The 10,432-nt window shown below is 37.0% G+C and overlaps 1 pseudogene; it reads right to left on the reverse strand.

Annotated features, from left to right (window-relative positions):
- Window positions 1–1,029: 1,029 nt before the first annotated feature.
- Window positions 1,030–1,218, reverse strand: LOC112822565 (small EDRK-rich factor 1 pseudogene; annotated as a pseudogene).
- Between the last annotated feature and the right edge of the window lie 9,214 nt (window positions 1,219–10,432).

A 10,432-nucleotide genomic window follows, 5' to 3' on the forward strand; every position in this document is an offset into this window, starting at 1 on the left:
GTAGACTAAAAATCCCACAGAAACGTGTATCAAAGACCATGAATATGTAGAGTCCCCTATTGATGTATTTCAGTAGTAGGAATGGACTGAGTCAAAACCTTCACAGAATACTTTGAGTAATGCAAGTAAGTTTTACTTATTCGACTCGTCCTCCATGTGGCCTTATCTTGATATATGACAGAGGCCACCTCACTGGGTCACCTGCATCTATATAGTACACATTAAGACAGCAGCATATAGTGCATTCGGATATGGACAAAATCATCGACCATAACCTGCATTTTCCCGCATCCATCCTTATTTTTGAACTGAGTACTGTCAAATCAGATATTTCTGAAGAAATGCTGCAAGTCCTTAGATCAGGTGTGTGATTCATCCTACAATGGGTAGTTTGTTTAAAAGGAAACGTAAACTGTCAATATTTGCATGCAAAGATGCTCAACTTTGTCAGTAGAGAATGCAAATTAAAATAAGACACCATCTCACACCTACCATTCCAGCAATAAAAAAAAAATAACAATAATTATACCAGTTGTGATTATCGACTGCTCACTAGGCATCAAATAATGCTTCATGCTTATTCATGGATTAATTCATTAGATCATTACAAAACACCATGACTTAGAGATTGTTATAATGCCCCTTTACAGATAAGAAAAGTGAATCTCAGGTTAAAATTGATTAAGTGTTGGAGCTGGAATTCAAACCTCTTTGGAAAACAACCTTGAGCATTTAATCTCTTCACTAAATTGCCTGACAACAATAACAACAGCAGGAAAATGGTTAATCCTTAATCAGCTATTTTCCATACCATCCTAGCCATTTTACATTACTTTTTCTTTTTCACATGAATGATTAGTGTCTTATTCTTTGAAGAATGGTTCTGAAACATTACACTAAGTCAGGCTGAAAGGTAAAGTTTAAAATAGTTTTATAAGGATATAACATATGACTGCTCCACAAAATTTTGACCTTAGAGCTTATGATACACCTAGTTGACAATAACACCCACGTTTTTCCAAATAGTCATCATCTTTCTCTCATCTGCATAGACTTCTTCTCATTAGCTGCCTTCTGCTTTTGTCGCATTATCTCAGAGTCCCTCTGCTTTCTCTGAGAGGTAGTCAAGCCAGCCTCTTTTCTTTTTCCCTTGCTAATTTCCTGGGATTTCTTCATGTTTTTCTGGTGGGCAAGTTCTCGCTGACTTCCTCGGGCCATGCCGACACCGGACAGAGCCTGGAAGAGAGCCCCTCAGGAAAGCAACGGCCTCCTAGCTTTATGAGATAGGTATTATACCATTCCCATTTTAAGATGAAGAAAACACGAATAGAGAGGTTAAATTACTGCTAATGTCCCATTGTTAAAAAGTGTCAGAGCCAAGATTGGAACTTCAGGACATATGCTCTTACCCACTACCTACATTGCCAATGTCAGTGTAGATGGAAGAAAAGGGCTATTGTAGATACTGTAGGAGGTTGTATAATGCATGTGCCCACTGTGGAAAACATTTTGGTAATATCCAGTAAACTTGAAGGTATGCACATGCTATGACCCAGAAATCCCAAATCAGTACATACTGACTTTCACAAGGAGACCTACCCAGGATATTTGTTGCAAAATTTTTGACAATAATCAAAACTTTGAAATGATTTAAGTGACTTTCAATAAGAAAATGGATTAAAAAAATGCATATAGCCCTATATGAAATGCTCACAAGACAGCAGCTAAAAGCAGTAGCCACATTTACATGTTTCAGCTAAGTTAAATCTTGTTAAAAAAAGGTTAAGTATAAATGTAAGCTGCAGAAGGAAATTGTTTATTTAAAATTTTAAAATAAGCAAAATAATATATATCATTTATGGAGAGGTAGTAAAAAAATAATTAGAATAATAAATAGAGTAATAAGAATAAGAATTAGATACTTTGGATTAGTATTTTTATTTTGGTAGGACAAGAAAGAAACCAACTGATGAAGCTTACAAGCACTGTTTCAATGTGATGTTACTATATGAGGCAAATACTTTTTTTTTAATTTAATTTAATTTTATTATGTTATGTTAGCCATACAATACATCATTAGTTTTTGCTGTAGTGATCCACAATTCATTGTTTTCGTATAGCACCCAGTGCTCCATGCAGTACGTGCCCTCCTTAATACCCATCACTGGGTTAACCCATGCCCCCAACCCACTCCCCTCTAAAACCCTCAGTTTGTTTCTCGGAGTCCATAGTCTCTCATGGTTCGTCTCCCACTCCAATTTCTGAGAAAGTTAATTATCATATGGTTTCACTTATTTGTGGAACATGAAGCAAATACTTTAAAATGATAAATATATATTGGATTTGGGTAGGAGGTCCATGGCATTTGTTATATTATTCTGTGTAATTTTCTGTATGTTTGAAATATTTTGTATAAAAAATGATGTTAGGAAGTAAAAGTAACACAATTAAAAGTAATACTATATTACTAATAAACAAATTAGAACTAAGTAGGATACACAATCATGCCAAAATGGCACTTGAGAACCACCGGTTTCAGATAAGAATGGGAAGACTGGGTGTGAAAAAAATCCAGAAAAGCAAGTGAGACGAGATTGGCAGAGATATAGAAGGAGGGAAAAGAAAGACCATGAAGTTATGGGAAACAAAACAAAACAAAACTTCAAGTGAGGAGAAAATGATCCATAATATCAAATGTAGGAAGGAGGTCCAATAAAGCTAGAATTTAAAAATATCTATTGAATTTGTTGAATAAGAAATCCATTAACTAGTTTCAGTGACATGGTCAGGGCAGAAACACTATTGTATTAAGAAATCAAGAGGAAGTAAAGAAAGAATTTGAGGGGACATGCAATGAATGTATCCTATCCATAGTATAATAGGAAACATATTTGATCTTTGTCCCTGATTCCTGCTGTAGAGTTCCAAAAACCCTTGGAATTTCCTGACTGATAAAAAGTATCCTTTGTTATTCATCTGGAGTCCCTACTGATCATTCTTGAGTTTATGCTAATGAGTTGACTCAGGGTGGGGTGCCTAGATAGTCTCAGCATGGGGCTGCTCACCAGAAACACCAAACACATTGAGATTGGAGGATGTTAATTCTCAGCCCCTATTCCAACCTCAAGGGAGAGTAGGAGGGCTAGAGATTAGGTTATAAAAACTCTTAAACAAGATGTTTGGAGAACTTCTGGGTTGGTGGTATACCCTAACTCCATAGGGACAGAAATTCTTGTACTCAAGACCCTTCCAGACTTCACCCCTATGTATCTCATCATCTGGCTGTTCATTTGTAACCTTTATAGTAAACCAGTAAATGCAAGCAAAGTGCTTCCTATACTCTAAGCCATGCTAGTAAATTATCAAACCTGAGCAGAGGGTTTTGGGAACCCCCCCCAAGTTATTAGTCAGAAGTATGAGTGGCCCAAGGGTTGTGACTGATATGTAAAACTGGACAGTTTTGTGAGATTGAGCCCTGAACTGGAGGGGTCTATGATAACTCCAGGTAGTGTCAGAATCGAGTTGTTGACAGCTGATGTCTGAGAATTAGTTGGTATCAGAGGACACAAAATAGCATCCCACCTAAGAAGTTTTCCTGAGATAAGTGAAGGGAAGCCAGTTAATAACTGGAGGATAAAAAAGAAGCATTTTGTTCTTTTTTTTATTTATAAAGAGGCTTGAAAATATTTATAGGTTTAGGGAGTAGTTAAGATATAGAAGGCAGTTAGCTAGATATGGGCAGAGAACAAGTGCTTTCCAACTGATAAATAGGGCAGAAACCAAGTTCCAAACAGCAGCAAAAGACCCATGGGGCGTGGGGGATACCAGTGCAATCTTCCCTATAACCTCTGCCCTACAGTAACTTATATCCTCCTTATAGTAGATTCACATTGCAAGTTAGACCCTCCTTGACACTCCCAACTGATAGGAGGAGTCCCTTAGGTGATTGGAAGTAACCTCAGAGAGAGATCACCCTACCTATGACCCATAACCTATGCAAACATAAAAAGAAAAGACACCTGTAATCCCAATGTGCAGGTGCCACCTCTGGGCCTGCCCGCTCTCCCATCTTCAGAGTGTACCTTCTCTTTAATTGCTTTTAAAATTGTGCTTACCTGAGAGTTTGGCTCTGAATTCTTTCTCGGCCATACTCGAGAACTGAGGTCTGCGCATAGGCAGGGTAGGGACAGTCAGGAGGAAGAAAATGAAGTTAATTCAGAAATAACTTGACAAAGCTAAACCCCTCAGGATAAGGAAGGGAAGCAGAAGTCATCAACATGGATTGGAAAGGTATAACCCTGAACCCTGAATAGGAACAGGAAGGGTTGTGATTGTTTTTTATTTTTGTTATTCTAAGAAGAGGAAACGAAATTATCTGATTACATGTCTGATGGCTTAAATTTTCTGAGTAAGAAAGAAGTGAGATCGGGCGCCTGGGTGGCTCAGTTGGTTAAGTGACTGCCTTCGGCTCAGGTCATGATCCTGGAGTCCCAGGATCGGGTCCCGCGTCGGGCTCCCTGCTCGGCGGGGAGTCTGCTTCTCCCTCTGACCCTCTCCCCTCTCATGCTCTCTCTCTATCTCATTCTCTCTCTCAAATAAATAAATAAAATCTTAAAAAAAAAAAAAAGAAAGAAGTGAGATCTTCCTTCCAGAGCAGGAAGTCCACAACTGGTTAAGAGTAATGAAGTTTATAGAGACTTTCAGGAAATAAGAGACTTATGATGGGTAAGGAAAATGACTGAGTGAAGTTCCCTTTCTTCATGTCTTCTAGCCAACACAACTGAACACAAAGATCTGAAGGAAAAGCAGAAACTTATTTTACAATAGATTCTGGGCTCACATGCTCATACACACAGAAAGTCTAAAGGAGATATGGGCCATTGATATGGGTATAGTGGGAACTTGTCTTGCTGACATTAGTCAATAGGTCTCTTTTGCCCCAACAGAGATTTTAAATCTCCATTTCTACTAAGACAAAGTTTCCACTACATTGCAGTATATTTTCATTTCAATCTTTTCATTTCACTATGCTGAATTGATTTTTGTTCCAGTTGATTTTTATTCATAGAATGTGGGGGGACCCCAGTAGGTGGGGTCAGTAGCAACGGCAGTAAAGGAACTCACCCATGGCAGAACAGGAGATGGAAGTTTACTGGATATATACCACAAGGGAGCAGCGAGCAGGACAGAAAAGGAGGGACTGTCTGCAATAAGGTGGGGGTAAGGAGCCACAGTTATAGGGCAGAGTGGGGGACTTATGGAATTTTCCTTTTTTTGGTAACCTTAGGAACTGTGCCTGGTTGTAATTGGTCAGTTACGGGCTATGGCTATTTCGAGGTGGGTCACTTAATGAGTCTCTTTGCGTCAGCTCAGTGGTCGCTGTGGGCCCTTGTGCCTTGTTCAGGTTTGCATTGCTCAAGCCTGTTGCCTCCAAGCGGCCTCTACGTAGAATGATGTATAGGTTCTAACTGGTATTACATAAATGGATCAGAGAATACATTAACATTCGGTCTTTAATTTACAGTGTAAGCAATAATACATCTCTTCACAGAGTAAGCACTAACATGTATTTATTAAATAAATGAATGTATCTGTAGTACATAAGAATGTATAAATATTGGGAAATAAACTACTTTGAAGATTTTTCAATCTGTATGTAACTTATTTTTTCACATAACATAAATTAATTTGAAACTTTAGCTCCAGAAAATACCCTCCTGGAGGTACATTTTAAACTCATGTATAAGCATGGTTAACATAATTATATTCATAGCTTGGACTGACTTATGCTTTGGAACAAAAGATTGTGTAAATATAATTACACATAAAAATAAATTATCTGCCATATTTTTGTTTATCATACCTCCAACATAGAAAGTCAGTCTAATTTTTCTCACTTTTCACAGAGTATAAACTATTTCAGTGTCTTTAAAATTTTTGTTGCTTTGTTTTGCTTTGCTACTTAATGACTCCAATGTTTAAAATGGCAACTTGATTTTCCTATTTATTCATCTTCACTCTGAAGGAGGATGACCTTCAAATAGATTGAAAATTGGAATTAAGAACAGTTTAATCTTCATTAGCTTTTAATTAGAGCACTCTAAATAATCTTTTTCTCAAACTTGAATTTTCCATAGCAACTATTACAGAGGCCTTATGCTCAGTACTTGATTATTTGCTTAGCTATTAATTTAAATTAAAAAGAAAACACCAGAAAATATATTACTTCTACAAGTGCATATTTGTGAGATATTGCAAATGAATATCATTAACAGCTTTAGTGAATTTTTAAAGTGAATTAAAAGGTGTGTTTCACAAAAGAGAGACTAAAATAGAAGTACTCATTCAAAATTTACCAAAGTTCCAAATTAATCAATTTAGAATTGATAATTGAATTATATGAATGCAGAGTTAAGTGATAGTTAACATAGTTGCTGAGTTTAAATACCTGAGGAATAAAGGTACAGCATGATATATGGATGTGATCTGTATATTCAGATCCCTGATGTAGGCACAATTATATTTTCCAGCGTTTTATTTTTCATTTTAATTTTTTTGAAAGATTTTATTTATTTATTTATTTATTTATTTGACAGAGAGATAGAGAGAGAGCACAAGCAGAGGGAGCGGCAGGCAGAGGGAGAGGGAGAAGCAGGCTCTCCACTGAGCAGGGAGCCCGATGCCAGGCTGGATCCCAGGACCCTGGGATCATGACCTGAGCCAAAGGCAGACGCTTTAACTGACTGAGCCACCCAGGTGCCCCTATTTTCCAGTGTTTTAGTTATATATGCATATATGTTTGTGTTTACCTACATGTGTGTGTATATATACATATTTAGCTCCTACAGTGACCAGATTACCTACCCATGATAAACTTGAAAAACTTCCTTATAAAAATTTAAGATTTATAATAAGCATTGAAGAGATTAGCATTAAATTACACGGATTATTAAAAAAAAAGAAAAACTATAAGATGTAAAAATCAGGGGCGCCTGGGTGGCTCAGTCGTTAAGCGTCTGCCTTCAGCTCAGGTCATGATCCCAGAGTCCTGGGATCGAGGCCCACACTGGGCTCCCTGCTGCGCAGGGAGTCTGCTTCTCCTTCTCCCACTCCCCCTGCTTGTGTTCCCTCTCTCGCTCTCTGTCAAATAAATAAATAAAATCTTAAAAAAAAAGAGGTAAAAATCAGAACTCTTCCAAAATTTTACTTTTAAAGTGAAACTATAATTTTCCCTCTGGCTCACTATTAAAATAAAGATATAAAATTAAATTAAATTAAAAAATAAAGTTAAGTTAGAGTTGGAGCCACGTGTACCTTAGTCTGTCTTGGGTTTTGGTGTTTTCCATCTCTAAGGCTACTGAGTCTGCCTTCCCCTCTGCAAGTCTGAGCATGGCGGCATGACAGATGTGTTCATAGCGCAGCACTGGCGTCCTCATCACATATCAGAATTAGAGAAAATACAAAGGAATGCAGTCTACTACCCAGAAGGTACTAGATAAGATCAGGGAAAATTACCATAACTGCAGACAATGATGTTTGTCTAGGTGACAATGGAAGGGAAGGGTTATACAAGACCTACTATCAGATCAGGTGTCCCATACCAACACTACTTCTATGTGTTTCCCTGAATGGATTCTTTCTCTTTGTGTGGGTCGCTTAGGAACAGGAGGGACCTCATATTTATAGGACATTAACCATCAGGCACACTATATTTGCTCCACAGGCATTATCAATTTTATTTGTCATAATGACTGTGAGTGGTGGTAGGCATCAGGTTTGCTTTAAGTGACTGAGCTTAAATTGAAACCCAACCTTCCTGATTTGAACTGGATTTTTGTGTATTACAATCATGTTACCCAAATATGCTTTTTCATAAAAATACCAAGAAATTTTGACAAAAGGCAGGTACCTGAATCCCACTCTAGACCTAAAGCATCAGCATCTGCCAGGGAAATCAGGCATTTTGAAAAACTCCTAGAGTTAAAAGATGTCAGGAGAATTATGCACATAACTCTCCTTTCTGCTCCAAATCACCTAAATTGTATAAAAAGCACTTAAAATCTTAAATCAATCTGTAATGATGCTAGAGAAGAAAAACAAACAAAGAAGTTATAGTGGACCAAAACTGTGAAAAGTCCTTGAAAGAGACAATGGAAAATGGGTAAGTGGGAAGAAGAAAAACAATATTGAAACAGAAACCACAAACCCAAAACTACTATAATTCTCCACTGACTGATATTTAAAGAAACTATAGCCACCCAGGTGTCCCTACATCACTGAACCTTAAATATATAGCACTATAGGGGCTCCTGGGTGGCTCAGTCATTAGGTGTCTGCCTTTGGCTCAGGTCATGATCCCAGAGTCCTGGGATTGAGACCCACATTGGGCTCCCTGCTCCGCAGGAAGCCTACTTCTCCCTCTCCCACTCCCCCTGCTTGTGTTCCCTCTCTCGCTGTGTCTCTCTCTGTCAAATAAATAAATAAAATCTTTAAAATATATATATATAGCACTATACCTGGTACACGACAAGTATTCAATAAATATTTCCTATAGTAAGGGACAAATGACATAAATTAACATTTATGTTAAAAAAAAAAACATATTCCCGGGGCGCCTGGGTGGCTCAGTTGGTTAAGCGACTGCCTTCGGCTCAGGTCATGATCCTGGAGTCCCAGGATCAAGTCCTGCATCGGGCTCCCTGCTTGGCAGGGAGTCTGCTTCTCCCTCTGACCCTATCCCCTCTGATGTGCTCTCTCTCTCTCATTCTCTCTCTCTCAAATAAATAAATAAAATCTTTAAAAAAAAAAAACATATTCCCAATTTTTCAGAAGTCTGTATATTGATTGCTAGGTAAAATGAGAGCCAAATTAAGAAAAACAAAACAAAACAAACCCTCACCAATGTAATCATATATGAGAAAACTTAAGCTACCTATAAACAATGTCAGTTTAATATGTAAAATTGTCTTTTGTTTTTATTTTAGCTTTAAAAATAAGTAAAGTAAGGGGTGCCTGGGTGGCTCAGTCAGTTAAGTGTCCGACTCTTGGTTTCCACTCAGGTCATGATCTCAGGGTTGTGAGATCGATCACCATGTTGGGCTATGCACTGGGTGTGGAGCCTGCGTGGGATTCTCTCTCTCTCACTCTCCTCTGCCCTTCCCCCCCCAGTCACATGCTCACACTCTCTCTCTCTCTTTCAAAAAAAGAAAACAAAACAAACAAACAAAAAGAACTAAGCCTTCTTAAGTTTTGTTTTTGCTACATTTTAAAGCTAAATTATTCAACCTGAGAAAGAACATCATAGCCATCATATATAAGTCCCTGTAGACAGCATAAAATATTTAAGCATTCAAATTAAATTAGATACTTAAAAGCCATCACAACTTAATTGCCATTTGACAATGCTCAAGTACATTCTTTGAAATATGAAAATGAAGCTTTAACATAATGAAGATTCATCAGGAGCCCTCATGTGAGAAATAAATATGAGCTGTTTAAGATGTTCAATCACAATATTTTTGGATATTTTAAATCAGTACCCTATAAAAATAAATCATTCAGTATTTTAGAATATTTTAAATGAAAGACTGAAAACTACTAGAAATCAAGTCTTTAAAAAAAATCCCTTAAAAGTGTGCATGATCTATATTTTTTATGGCTGGACTAGTTTATTTTCAGTTTTTCTTTCCCCCTTAAGTATGGTTCAAAAAAACCAGGGCCTTCTAAGTCCTTGATACAATTTCAAAGGAAATTCAATGCAATTTTCCTTGTGCTAAAGATAAATTAGTTATTAAGGTGGCAAAGTCTGTTATCAGTCAGTCTGCAGCAGTCTAGAAGATCAGAGATTGGTACCAGGAGCGCTCAGTATTAAAAAGCTTGATTTACCACTATAAAAGGTGACACTCTGATGTATATGGAAAGAATATATATCTCCTACTACTTCTGTGTAAACCTGATAATGCAATGCAAAGTGCAAGATACACACACACACACACATAAATATATCTTGGACTAAGAGATGGGCTAAAAATTACACATATATACATACATATTTGTTATATATCATATGTGTGTGTGTGTGTATTGATTCATTATAGAATATGGTCCTATATGCCAAATATTTGAAATAAATGAAAAACCCTAGACTGCACATTTCCACATGAAAAACTACATATTAGAAACAAATGGGTCCTGCATTTTTCCTTGTTTTTACACAAAGATAAGAGAAACTTCCTAGGAATTTATTATGAAATTGGCCACACCATTTCACCCCCTAAATAATCTTGGCTAATCTCTTACTAGAGACATGCGTTACATTTTTCACTGTCCTCTTTATACCTGTACCTGGAGTTTGACACTCTCAAATATAAAAATAATAAAATCTTCTAAAAATATAAAAATTTTATTAAAAAAAATCAAAATAAATGAATAT

Source organism: Callorhinus ursinus, unplaced genomic scaffold, assembly GCF_003265705.2.
Source record: "Callorhinus ursinus isolate GAN/ISIS: 27379988/994484 unplaced genomic scaffold, GSC_fseal_2.0 scaffold1, whole genome shotgun sequence".
Taxonomy (NCBI): Eukaryota; Metazoa; Chordata; class Mammalia; order Carnivora; family Otariidae; genus Callorhinus; species Callorhinus ursinus.